Here is a 14,875-nt window from a genome sequence, read left to right on the forward strand (position 1 = left end):
GGATTAGATGGGTGCTTCTGACTCAGGATCTCTCATGAGGTCACAGTCAAGCTGTCCACCAGGGCTGCAATCATCTCAATGGCCACCTGGATCCAGAGTGTTTCAAATCTCACTCATGGTTGTTGGTAGAACTCACTCAGTTCCTTGACAAATGGACCTCTACATAGGTGGCCTCATGTTGTGTGTCCTCATATTATGGCAACAAGTAATGAAAGAGAAAGAGATTGTGAGAGAGAGAGAGAGACCGAGATGAAAGCTACCGTCATTTTATAACCTAATCTTGGAAATGAATGACGTCGTATAACTTCTGCCATATTTTATTCGCTAGATAAAAATCAATAAGTTCATCGAAAATGCAGTGAAAGGGAATTACATAAGGGCATTAACATCAGGAGGATGGGATCAATGGGAGCCAATTTAGAAACTGCCATTGACATCTAATTAGCACAACAGATATATTATAAATGTTTGATTAAAAAACTGTTTAGAGTTTGTTGAGTTTCTTGAATCTATGCGTTTATAGTTTTCAAAATTTGATGAAAAATGTTTTAGCCATTATTTCTTCAAAATTTTATATCCCCACCTCACCCCATTTTCTTTTTTTGGGTGCCTAGGTTAGGTTGTAACCTAACCTTACAGATAGGTTAGGCCATTTGACACTGTTCTACTGTTCACTAATACTTTGTGCATTTTTTCTCTTTTCTTCAAGCTTCTTTTCTCTGTGTGTTTCGCTTTTGGGTAGTTTCTATGTGTTCAAGTTGATTAATTTTTTTTCTGTAACGTCTTATCTCTGCTAATCCAATACATTTTTCATCTCAGACATTGTATTTTTCTTTTTTAGGATTTTACTTGTAACTTTTATATAGCTGTATAGCTTTTATTTTTCTCCTTCTTATGTTCATATTTTCCTCTGCTGAAAGTAGAGAATACGTTGATAATATCGTTTTATCTTCTTTGTCTACTAATTCTATTATCAGTTTTATTTTTGTATCTGGGTTTCTTTATATTGATTTTTTTCTTACTTGTAATGGGTCTTTTTCTTCTCTACGTGCCTAGTAAATTTTAATTAAGTGTCATACAATGTGAATTTTATTAGATGTAAAATTTTTTAGAATTATTATTTCTTGAAATATTAGGGGGATTTTTTTTTTCTTGAATGTAGGTAAGTTACTTGGAAATAATTTGATTTTCTTGAGACTTGTTTTTAAGCTTGGTTGGGTTGGTCCAGAACAATCTTCAGTCTAGGTTATAACTTTTGAGGATTCTACTGCATGTGTTAGCTCTTTCCTTAATGCATTATGGGAACTTGAACTATTCTTAGCCCTGTATGAACCTCAAGGATTGTTCCACCTGCTTCTTTCTGGTGGTTTCCTTAAATACATTGGCTAATTGGTATTAAGCTAAACATTGAGAGAAATTCCTTTTGGATAGATCTGTTTCTCTCTCTCTGGGGAGGGCTGCAGTTGTTTCCTCTCTATACTCTCTCCCACAAATGATGGCCACGTTGGCCTTTCTAATCTCTCCTCAACTCAGAAAAGCCACCAGGATTTCTGGATGTTCCTATTCTTGAGCCATGCTCTGGAAACTCTGCAGTCAGCTGAAGATACTGTAGGACTCATTTCATTTATTTCCCTATTCTTAAACTTCACAGTACTGCATTGTCTGTTGTTTAATACCTGAAAATGCTGTTGTTTTATATATTTGGGTTGGTTCTTGTTGTTGTTAAATGTAGGAAGACAAATCCAGCCCCTTTTAGTCCATCGTGGTCAGTAGCTGAAGTCTAATCCTATAGACATTAGGCTCAATTTCAAACATTTAGCCTTCCGGTGACCTGTATGACATTTATTCTTTGTGAGAGAAGAGACTTGACTAAACCTCTTATAGCTGACAGAGACATGTACTAGGAGTCAGAATATCTGAGTTCATAACTTGGCTCTTCACAAAAGTATAGTGGCATTTTTCAGGCAATTTCCTGAAGAGATTAGACCAGATCAAAGATGCTTAGTATTTTAATTCAAGAAATTTACTGTATTACTATTATTATTTTCAATTTGGCTACATTGAATATCTTACTGGCAGCTCAGATAAGTTGGTCCAGCCCCAAAATTCTTATAATTCCACACCCAGTCAGGGGTCCGATGGCTATAACATCTGTGTTGATTCACCGAGTTTATTGAATTCCAGCCAAAAGCAAAACAGCAGCATCTCAGAAAGCCTATGCAGTCTTATTATGGGAAATTGTCTACTTCCATACTCCCATTAAGAGTAAGCCTTTATAGGTCTACCACCTAAATTTAATAAATCTTTTCCTCAATACTAAATAGTATCTTTGCAAAAGAAGTAATAACATTAAGACTGCACACAGGGATCACCACTCTCAATAGTGACAAATCTTTTTGAATATCAACCAGGCAGATTTCCAGGTCTCAATGATGCCAAGCAAAATTTCTCTGTCAAGACACTGCTTCTTATTCTCTTTGAAATATGCCAAGGATGAACTGATTTTTCCTTAAGACACTTGGACAAGATCTCATTGCATTCTAGATTAATATAACCTGAAGTAATTTGGAAATGAGGCTACCAAGCATAAAGTCACTGAGCAACTTTATCTTTCAAGGTAACTGGCAAACAATCAAAGATATAACTCATGATCCAAAGCGCTCTTATGCATCTTTCATTTGTAGGTGGATAAAAGGTACAACAACAGCATCAAAGGGCTTCTCAAAAGTGGCAGGTTCTCTATTACTGTGCTCAGATGAGTAACTTCATTACCTGCAAGTTGTCTTTGACTGACCGTGTTCCTGTTCATTCCAAATCCAGCTCAGTGTCTCCTATTATATAATAGGACCTTACTGCTTCTAGAACCACCTGCAGGATAAACAAAATCAGCCATGTAAATTTCCATTTCAAATTAGCTCTCTTTCCTAATTTATCTGTATGTTTTAATGGAATCACTTCAATGGGATTTAAGCTTTGACTGATCATTTCTTTTTCTACTTACCTAATGTATTCCATCATCTGAACAATAGTGTTAAAAATTTGAGTGTCTAGAAACTTATACTAGGCTTTGTTTGCTTTTTGACCAAACGGTGGGGAGCTAAATGGTCATGTTGAGAACTTAAGCAAAAACAAGTAAATAAACTAATAGAACCTACTTCATAGAGTGTATGTGCTCAAGCTACTTATTCACTGAGAATGACCTTAAGCAATTTCACTTCCCTTATATGTGACTTGGAAAGAGTGTCTACATCAAAGGATTAGTGTGAGGATAATACCCATTTTGAGTATATCTAAGCCAAGTCAGATTCTCAAGAAATTGAACTGGTGGATATGGTAGTGATGATAATGGTGATGATGATGATAAAGTTCATGCATGTAAGTAACCCTTGTCTCCTTTATTGAGGTTTTTTTCAGCATTTTATTATGAAGAAAATCTCAAACATACAGCAAACATCGAAGACTTACCATGCAAACCTGTATATCCACCACCTAAATTCTACTACACATTTTGTTGCATGCCTATTCAACCATCTAGCCCTCTATCCATCAGCCTATCTGTTTAATTTTGAAAGATTGAAAAGTAAACTGCAGACATTATTACACACACTGCCTGCACAGAATTAACTACAGTTCAGTATTTTTCTTTCAGTATAAATGCTATACACATTCACACGATCATACGTGGAAATTCACTGTTTTGATGAAATAATGTACTTATAGTATCAAGATACAGGACATTATCTTCACCCCCCCCCCAACAAAGTTACTTTAAAGCCCTTACCCTGGCAATACCCCTCCATACACACATATTCACACAAACACACACAGTGGCCTCACTTCTGACTTTTTATTTCATCACAGATTAGTTTTGCCTGTTCTGGAATTTCAAATAAATCTACTCTTTTGTGTAAGGTTTTCTTTTTTTCACATCATTTAATGTTATTGAGATTCATTCATTTTGCTGTGTGTATTAGTAGTTTGTACTTTTTTGCCAAGCGATAGTTTATTGTATGACTATATCACAGTTTGTTTATCCGATTTATGAACATCTGGTTGTGCTCATTTTGGGGATGTTAGGAATAACATTACTAAGCACACTTTTTAAAAAAAAAATTTGCTTGAAGTTCTGGGATACATGTGCAGAACATGCAGGCTTTTTTTTTTTTTTTTTTTTTTTTTTTTAATGGCAGAGTTGCTTTGTGGCCCAGGCTAGAGTGCAGTGGTGTGATTGTATATATGTGCCATGGTGGTTTGCTGCACTTATCAACCTGTCATCTAGGTTTTAAGCTCCGCATGCCTTAGGTATTTGTCCTAATGGTCTCACTCCCCTTGCCCCCGACTCCAAGACAGGCCCTGGTGTAGGATGCTCCCCTCCCTGTGTCCATGTGTTCTCATGGTTCAACTCCCACTTAAGAGTGAGAACATGTGATGTTTGGTTTTCTGTTCCTGTGTTAGTTTGCTGAGAATGATGGCTTCCAGCTTCATCCATGTTCCTGCAAAGGACGTGAACTCATTATTTTCTATGGCTGCATAGTATTCCATGGTGTATATGCACCACAGTTTCTTTATCCAGTCTATCATTGATGGACATTTGGGTTGGTTCCAAGTCTTTCTTATTGTAAATAGTGCTGCTAGTGTAGATATACTTGTGCATTTGTCTTTATAGTAGACTGATTTATAATCTTTTGAGTATATACCCAGTAATAGGATTGCTGGGTCAAATGGTATTTCTGGTTCTAGATCCTTGAGGAATTGCAACTCTGTCTTCCACAATGGTTGAATTAATTCATACTCCCACCAACAGTGTAAAAGCATTCCTATTTCTCCACAGCCTCACCAGCATCTGTTGTTTCCTGACTTTTTAATGATTGCCATTCTAACTGGTGTGAGATGGTATCTCATTGTGGTTTTCACTTGCATTTTTCTAATAACCAGTGATGATGAGCTTTTTTTCATGTTTCTTGGCCTCATAAATGCCTTCCTTTGAGAATTGTCTGTTCATATCCTTTGCCCACTTTTTGATGAGGTTGTTTGTTTTTTTTCTTGTAAAGTTAAGTTCCTTGTAGATTTTGGATATTAGCCCTTTGTCAGATGGGTAGATTGCAAACATTTTCTCCCATTCCATAGGTTGCCTGTTTACTCTGATGACAGTTTCTTTTGCTGTGCAGAAGCTCTTTAGTTTGATTAGACCCCATTTGTCAATTTTGGCTTCTGTCGCAATTGCTTTTGGTGTTTCAGTCATGAAGTCTTTGCTCATGCCTATGTCCTGAATCATTTTGCCTAGGTTTTCTTCTAGGGTTCTTATGGTTTAAGGTTTTGCGTTTTAAATCTTTAATCCATCTTGAGTTAATTTTTGTGTAAAGTGTAAGGAAGGGGTCCAGTTTCTGTTTTCTGCATATGACTAGCCAGTTTTCCCAGCACCATTTATTAAATAGGGACTCTTGCCCATTGCTTGTTTCTGTCATGTTGAAGATCAGATGGTTGTAGATGTGTGGTGTTCTTTCTGAGGTCTCTGTTCTGTTCCGTTGGTCTATATGTCTGTTTTGTTACCATTACCATGCTGTTTTGGTTACTGTAGCCTTGTAGTACAGTTTGAAGTCAGGTAGTGTGATGCCTCCAGCTTTGTTATTTTTGCGTAGAATTGTCTTGGCTATACAGGCTTTTTTGGTTCCATCAGTTCATCCAGCTTAAAGTAGTTTTTTTCTAATTCTGTAAAAAGAGTCAATGGTAGCTTAATGGGAATAGCACTGAATCTATAAATTGCTTTGGGCTGTGTGGCCATTTTCGCAATATTGATTCTTCCTATCCATAAGCATGGAATTTTTTTCCGTTTGTTTCTGTCCTCTCTTATTTCCCTGAGCAGTGGTTTGTAGTTCTTGAAGAGGTCCTTCACATCCCTTGTAAGTTGTGTTCCTAGATATTTTATTCTCTTTGTAGCAATTGTGAATGGGAGTTCACTCATTATTTGGATCTCTGCTTGTCTATTGTTGGTGTATAGGAATGTTTGTGATTTTTGCACATTAATTTTGTATCTTGAGACTTTGCTGAAGTTGCTTATCAGCTTAAGGAGTTTTTGGGCTGAGACAATGGGGTTTTCTAAATATACAATCATGTCATCCACAAACAGAAACAATTTGACTTCCTCTCTTCCTATTTGAATATGCTTTATTTCTTTCTCTTGCCTGATTGCCCTGGCCAGAACTTCCAATACTATGTTGAATAGGAGTGGTGACAGCGGGCATCCTTGTCTCATATGCACACTTTTAAACAGGTATTTTCATGGACTTTTTAAACATCAGGTGTGAGATCATAGAGTTGATTATCTTCCCTTTCTTTTTTTAATTTTTTAAATTTTTGTGAGTACATAGTAAGTATATATATTCATGAGGTATGAGAGATACTTTGATACAGGCATGCAATGTGTAATAATCACATCAGGGTAAATGGGGTATCCATGACATCAAGCCTTTATCCTTTGTATTAAAAATGCTCCAACTATACTATACTCTTTTAGTTATTTTAAAATGTACAATTAAATAATTATTGAGTATAATCACCTCGTTGTGCTATCAAAACTAGATATTGTTCATTCTTTCTAACTACTTTTTTGTACCCATTAACTGTCCCTAATTCCGTCCCACTCCTCTGCCACCCTTCCCAGCCTCTGGTAACCATCATTCTACTCTCTATCTCCATGAGTTCAGTTCTTTTAATTTTTAGCTCCCACAAATCAGTGAGAACATGTGAAGTTTGTCTTTCTCTGCCTGGCTTAACATAATGACCTCCAGTTCCATCCACATAGTTGCTAATGACAGGATCTCATATTTTTGATGGCTGACTAGTACTCCATTGTGTATATATACCATATTTCCTTTATGCGTTGATAGACAGATGGCTTCCAAATTTTGGCTATTGTGAATAGTACTGCAATAAACATGGGAATAGAGATATCTTTCCAATATGCTGATTTCCTTTCTTTTGGGTATATACCTAGCAGTGGGATTGCTGTATCATATGGTAGCTGTATTTTTAGTTTTTTGAGGAACGTCCTAACTGTTCTTCATCGTGGTTGTACTAATTTGCATTCTCACCAACAGTGTACAAGGGTTCTCTTTTCTTCAATTCCTCGCCAGCATTTGTTATTGCCTGTCTTTTTGGTAAAAGCCATTTTAACTGGAGTGAGGTAATATCTAACTGTGATTTTCATTTGCATTTCTCTGATGATCAACATTGAATACCTTTTCATATACCTGTTTGCCATTTGTATGTCTTCTTTTGAGAAATGTCTGTTCAGATACTTAGCCCATTTTTAAGTTGGATTATTAGATTTTCTTTCCTGTAGATTTGTTTGAGCTCCTTATATATCCTGGTTATTACTCATCTGTCAGAGGGGTAGTTTGCAAGTATTTTTTCCCATTCTGTGGGTTGTTTCTTCACTTAGTTGACTGTTTCTTTTGCTGTGCAGAAGCTTTTTAACTTGATGTGATCTCATTTGTCCATTTTTGCTTTGGTTGCCTGTAACTGTGGGTTATTACTCAAAAAATCTTTGCTTACTCCAATATACTGTAGAGTTTCCCCAAACTTGCTTTTAGTAGTTTCATAGTTTGAGGATTTAGATGTAAGTCTTTAATCCATTTTGATTTAATTTTTTATATGATGAGAGAGATAAAGGTCATGCTTCATTATTTTTCATATGGATATTCAGTTTTCCCAGTATCATTTACTGCAGAGACTGTCCTCTTTCCAATGTACATTCTTGTTACCTTCGTTGAACATGAGTTCACTGTAGGCATGTGGATTTATTTCTTTGTTCTCTATTCCCTTCCTTTGGTCTATGTGTCTGTTTTAATGCCAGCACCATACTGTTTTGATTATATAGCTCTGTGGTATAACTTAAAGTCAGATAATATGATTCCTTTAGTTTTCTTCTTTTTTTCTTAAGATAGCTTTGGTTATTCTAGAAATAGCTTTTGGCTTTTGTGGTTTCTTGTAAATTTTAGGATTTTTTTTCTATTTCTGTGAAGAATGTCATTGGTGTTTCTATAGGGATTACATTAAATCTGAAGACTTTTGGATAGTAGGGACATTTTAGCAATATTTATTCTTTCAATTCATAAACATGGAATATCTTTCCGTTTTTTGTGTCATCTTCAATTTCTTTCATCAGTGTTCTAGGGCTTTCATTGTAGAGATCTTTCACTTCTTTGGTTAATTCCTAAATATCTAATGTTATTTTTAGCTATAGTAAATGGAATTACTTTTTATTTCTTTTTCACATTGTTTACTGTTAGCATGTAGAAATGCTACTGATTTTCATGTTTATTTTGTATCCTGCAACTTTACTGAACTTGTTTATTAGCTCTAATAGACTTTTTGTGGAGTGTATAGGTTTTTCTAGTGTGAGATCATATCATCTGGAAGCAAGGATAATTCGACTTCTTCCTTTCCAATTTGGATGTCCTTTATTTTTTTTTTCTCTTGTCTGATTGCTCTAGCTAGAACTTCCAGTACCATGTTGAATAACAGTGGGAAAAGTGGGCATCCTTGTCGTGTTTCAGATCTTAGAGGAAAATGTTTCAGTTTATCCCCATTCAGTATGATACTAGCTGTGGATTCGTCATATATGGGTTTTATTATGCTGAGGTGTGTTCCTTCTATACCAAGTCTTTTGAGAATTTTTATTGTGAAGGAGTGTTGAATTTTATCAAAGACTTTCTCAGTATCAATTGAAATGATTGTGTTTTTTTGTCCTTCATTCCATTGTATGATGTATTCCATTGATTTATTTATGTATATTGAACTACTTTTGCATCCTGGGGATAAATTCCACTTGGTCATGATAAATTATCTTTTTTTTTTTTTTTTTTTTTGAGATGGAATCTCACTCTGTCTCCCAGCCTGGAGTGCAGTGGCACAATCTTGGCTCACTGCAACCTCCACCTCCCTGATTCAAGCGAGTCTCCTGCCTCAGCCTCCCAAGTAGCTGGAACTACAGGCATGTGCCACCACGCCCACCTAATGTTTTGTATTTTTTAGTAGAGATGGGGTTTCACCATATTAGCCAGGATGGTCTCCATCTCCTGAACTTGTGATCCTCCCACCTCGGCCTCCTGAAGTGCTGGGATTACAGGCATGAACCACTGTACCCAGCTGAATTATCTTTTTAATGTGTTGTTGAATGCAGTTTGCTAATATTTTGTTAAGGAATTTTGCACCAATATTTATCAGAGATATTGGCCTGTAGTTTTCTTTTTTGATATGCCTTTGTCTGGTTTTAGTAAAAGGGTAATACTGGCCTTGTAGAGTGAGTTTGAAAGTATTTGTCCTCCTCTATTTTTCAGAATACTTTGGGTAGGATTGGTGTTAATTCTTCTGTAAGTGTTTGCTAGAATTCAGCAATGAAACCACTGGGTCTTGGGCTTTTCTTTGCTGGGAAGCTATTTATTATGGCTTCAATCACATTACTTGTTATTTGTCTATTCAGGTTGTAAATTTCTTCCTGGTTCAATCTTGGTATGTTGTATGTGTCTAGGAATTTGTCAATTTCTTCTACATTTTCCAATTTATTGACATATATTTGCTCATAGTAGCCACTATTAATCTTTTGAATACCTGCATTATTGGTTGTAGTGTCTCTTTTTTCATCTCTAATTTTATTTATTTGTATCTTCTTTATTTTTATTGTTAGTCTGGCTAAAGATCTGTCAATTTGTTTATCTTTTCATAAAAACAACTTTTCATTTCATTGATCATTTTATTGTAGTCCTCGTTTCAATTTCATGTATATGTGATGTGATCTTTATTATTTCTTCTACTAATTTAGGGTTTGGTTTGCTTTTTTTTTTTAGTTCTTTAAGATGCCTCAGTTTGTTTATTGGAATTTTTTTCTACATTTTTAAACATAGAAGCTTACAGCTATAAACTTCCCTCTTAGTACTGCTTTTGCACACACACATACACATTTAATTGTAAGTTCACTCAAATAAACAAGGAAAGGTTATCAGTTATTTTGCATTTTGCTTGAGAGAAAACTTGTTATGTGCTAACTTTTATACAGTTATCAGTTTTCTTTTCCATAATTTTGTGGAAAAAAATACTGTTTTAATTCTGGAATGAACTGAGATCATAGTTGCATTTTTCACCCACTTTGTTGAACATGATAATCTTGTATCATTGCTTAGTGATAAGTTTTACAAAAATAGCTGGCTGATGAGTCAATAATTCAGTGATCAAAGACAGTTAAGGTCTGAGTAGCATTGTGCAAAATTCTAGAGATCTCAGGTCCAGGGTCCTGGTCTCAGGTACACTGATAATTGCACCTAGACCCTCTTGTCCCCCTATGTTTCATTGTGTTTTTTCTTTCTTTCTTTAAGGTGGCTTGATGGGCTGTTTGAAGAATGTTGCTCTTCTGCTGCCATTCAGTTGAGAACTGGACTTGGTGCAGTATTTCAGAAAGAGCACTACTGCACATCAGACGGGGGAATTAAGTCCTAGTATGGCCCTCACCAGGCACTCATCATTACACTTTGCGAAACCCTCCAATGACCTGTAATGGCATCAGCGTTTCAGTAGTATAATGAGGAAATGGAACTACATGATCATTAAACTATAATTGTGACTAATGAGGGCAATTTTAGAATATTAAGTCAAGTGAAACAACTAGAGTCTATGTTGTCTTCCCTTTTGAACTTCCTTAGAATTCTTGAACCCTTGTTACTTTATCTCAAATCACCAATAATTGTAAGGGTTACTTTTATTGAATAATACTGTATGCTCGACCCAGCTTCCTAGGCAAGCAAATAACTCTCAGTCCCAAGTTCATGCAGCCAGTATGTGCTGGGATTTGAACCTAGCATAGTCTGAATCTAAAATCTGTGATCTTCAGCATTCCACGTGGACCTTTGAATATGGCTTGTGCTCTCTGACTATTTGCCGGGAGTTTGCAGGTAAACATTAAGAATTACTGCTGCTGCTGATAAACCACCTCCGCCTGGAGCCACTTTAGCATTCTATAAGTGGCAAAGATTGCTTCTGGCTGTGCAGCCACGAAGTAGCTGCATTTCCTGCTAAGCGAGAGGCGGGCAGTGCCATTGGGTTTAGCCCTTAATGGCTAAGGCCACAGCTGCATCACATAGTAAGATGCTGCTGACTTTACACTGGAACTTTCTTTCCTTCTCTACAGCTCGTTCAAGATCTTCAGTAGGCAGCCCAGTGTCTTTCTAGAATTTTATCTTATAAATTTATAGTTTGCAAGATTAACTTCTTCTGATTGCCCACATATTTGAAATCCTGGATCAATTCTATTGACCAACATTTACTACACCTTTTATTATCAGGATAGGAATATAAAGTATAAAAATGAATAAAATAATATTTATGTTCAAGAAGTAAAATATGGCTATCATAGAGATGTAAAATGGACATGTGTTAGATATTTTAATTTGTTATTAATGAGAGGACCATTGAAATGTTACAACCAATTCAAAGAGAGGAAGCCAAAGAAGCACAAATGCATATGAAGAAACTAGATTTTGAAACGAACTTGCAAATGGATGCAAAATTGCCTTCTCCAATGGAGGGAGATCTGTCTCTCCACTGCACATAACTAATTGGTATATTTATAGACTAGAATCATTTTGCCTTGCTATTACATATCTAAAATTTACTAACTTATATTTCAAAGATAATGAAAGGCTAGAGTCAGATAATCTGGACCAGTGTTCTATAGACAATAGATTTCCCTGGAAACATAATTTTTTAATACCTTAAGAGCAAAAAGATATTAACACATACTGGATGCCTATTAAACACTATGAGATCCTCCTAGACACCCTGGAAGTTATATTACTAGTACCTAATTTTATGATTAAAAATATAGCTTTAAGAAATGTGTTGCAATGTTTAGAGTTACCTTAATAATTACTTGGGGAGGCCGGGTGCGGTGGCTGACACGTTCAATCCCAGCACCTTGGGAGGCCAAGGCGGGCAGATCACCTGAGATCAGGAGTTTGAGATCAGCCTGGCCAACATGGTGAATCCCCATCTTTCTTGAAAATACAAAAATTAGCCTAGGATGGTGGTGCATGCCTGTAGTCCTAGCTACTCAGGAGGCTGAGGCAGGAGAATCGCTAGAACCCAGGAGGTGGAGGTTGCAGTAAGCCAAGATATGCCATTGCACTCCAGCCTGGGCGACAGAATGAGACTCTGTCTCAAAACACAAAACAAAACAAAAGACATTAATTAATAATTACTTGGGGAGCTGGGATTTATTTATATTTATATCTAATGATTCCAAAGACTACTTTTCTACCTCACAAAGAAATCAAGATGTAGGGCAGGGACAGATGTGTCAATAATAATTATATGCTGTGTGCCATGTCAATGGCTGTTTGCAAAAGAGGGGCACAAAAAAAATCCAATGTGATCTCTTCACTTGTATGGCCTTTTGTGTCACATAGACATACAAATTTATGTTTTTCTAAAGACATAAAAAATTTTTTTAACTATAATTACTTGTTAGTTTCAACTAACTTTTTGACTTTGGGCTGGGGGCTAGGGGCAAGAGAACAATGGAATTCAGAACACAGAGGCAATAATTTAGAACATCATCTGCTTAGATAACTTTATTTCATTTATTCAGGCATCATTCTTGTGAGCTTCAAATTTTCATTTTAGACATTTAAGTTGCAACAAGCTACAAACATTCTTTCTCAAAATTATTTTTCAGTTTTTAAATCATTTTTTAAATTTCAGTGTAATTTTAGATTGACAGAAAAGTTGCAAAGATGGTACACAGAGTTCCTGCATATCCTTCATCTAGTTTCCCCCATGGAACCCAGATGTATTTTACCATTGTAAAATACGATGGTACATTTGTCACAACTAAGAAACAGATGCTGGTGTTTATTTGGATTTCAACTCTGGGCTTTATTTGGATTTCATCAGTTTTTCCATTAGCATCCATTTTGTGCTCCAGGATTCAGTCCAGGGCATCACATTGCATTTAGTTTGCATGGCTTCCCAGGCTCCTCTGCTCTGTGACAGTTTCTCTGTCTTCCTTATTGTTCATTACCTTAACAGTATTGAGAAGTACTGTCCAGGAATACTGTAGAATACCTCCCCATGTGGGCTGGTCTGTCATTTTTTCTTATGATTAGACTGGAGTCTACATTTTTGGAAGAGTATCACATTGGTGAATTGTCTTCATTGTCGCATTATATCATGGGGAGGGGCTATATGATATCCACATGACATCAGTGGTAATGTTAACCTTCATCACACTATAATTTCTCAGAATTTTTAAGAGTAATTTTGGCTCTTGTTTGTTTGTTTCATCATAAGTGTGGAAATGAGAAGTTTAGAAGGTGGGTATCGTTCTCTGCTCTGCTGACAGTCTCTACTGTTCATGAGTCAGTGCCTTGGCTTTCTCTACTGTCAATGTCCTTCTCCAAACAGGAAAGGACAAGAAAAACCACCAACCCTGTTAAGTGGTGTTTGGTTTATTCCTGCACAAGCCAGCGCAGGAGGAACACATTGGCTTCCAGTAATTCACGAAGAAGTTCTGCTAAGTCATTCCTCACCCCTCCTGTAGCAAACCCTGTAAAGCATAAGAGCATTTCCTGGGCAAATAATACATGGCCCCTTTGCAATCATGTAAAGTGCCTGTATAAGTTTTGAAATTAAGGAGACCCTGTTCAGTCTCAGAGAGATTCAGGCTCTCCCAGCCTTTCAGACCCTTCTAGTGGTCATTGGTAGATTTAGCAGAAGTCTCTGTTGCCCTCTTTCTCTTTTCTTTCCTTTTTTTTTTTTTTCTTTCTTTTTTTTTCTAAGACAGAGTCTCGCTCTGTCGCCCAGGCTGGAGTGCAGTGGTAAGATCTCGGGCTCACTGCAAGCTCCGCCTCCCAGGTTTACGCCATACTCCTGCCTCAGCCTCCTGAGTAGCTGGGACTACAGGCCCCGCCATCCAGTCCGGGGAATTGTTTGTATTTTTAGTAGAGACGGGGTTTCACCATGTTAGCCGGGATGGTCTCGATCTCCTGACCTCGTGATCCGCCCACCTCGGCCTCCCAAAATGCTGGGATTACAGGCGTGAGCCACCGCACCCGGCCTCTGTTGCCCTTTTTGAGAATAAAACGATCACACCTCAGACTCTCTTCCAGGAATTCATGTGGTAAAGGTATTTTCTAAATACATGTATAATGGACTAAAAATAACAATCTCTTTCTTTTTAAGTTCTTTTTTCTCTTCACTTACACAGTCTATATATAGGCAGTTTTTCTTTATAGAGATGCCAGATTTTAAGGGGAAAAAAAAATCCCTGCATGCATAGATCTTTTCATATAAAACAAAACTCATTTTTAGGTTAGTTTGGGAAGGGATCAAGAACAAAGGAAAATGAAAACAATTCTTTATTTGCTTATTTTCTTGGAGGCTTAAAATGGGCTATGCCTACTTTCTTTTTGGAAAAATACTACAGGAAGCAGACTGTCCCATGTTAAAGGAATATGCTAGAACAAATAAAGTGAGTTTGGCATCAGGCTGGCTGTCTCTTACACCAGCTTCTCCCAGGCTGTCACCCAGGCTGGAGTGCAGTGGCACAATCTTGGCTCACCGCAACCTCTGCCTCCCAGGTTCAAGCAATTCTCCTGCCTCAACGTCCCGAGTAGCTGGGACTACAGGTGCCTGCCACCATGCCCGTCTAATTTTTATATTTTTAGTAGAGACAGGGTTTCACCATATTGGCCAGGCTGGTCTCCAACTCCTGACCTTGTGATCCATCCGTCTGAGCCTCCCAAAGTGCTGGGATTACAGGCATGAGCCACTGCTCTCAGCCAAGTATATTTTTTTATGATTCCATTTTGTCTTCTTTTTGATT

This window comes from Rhinopithecus bieti, unplaced genomic scaffold (genome assembly GCF_001698545.2).
Source record: "Rhinopithecus bieti isolate Rb0 unplaced genomic scaffold, ASM169854v2 scaffold_9696, whole genome shotgun sequence".
Taxonomy (NCBI): domain Eukaryota; kingdom Metazoa; phylum Chordata; class Mammalia; order Primates; family Cercopithecidae; genus Rhinopithecus; species Rhinopithecus bieti.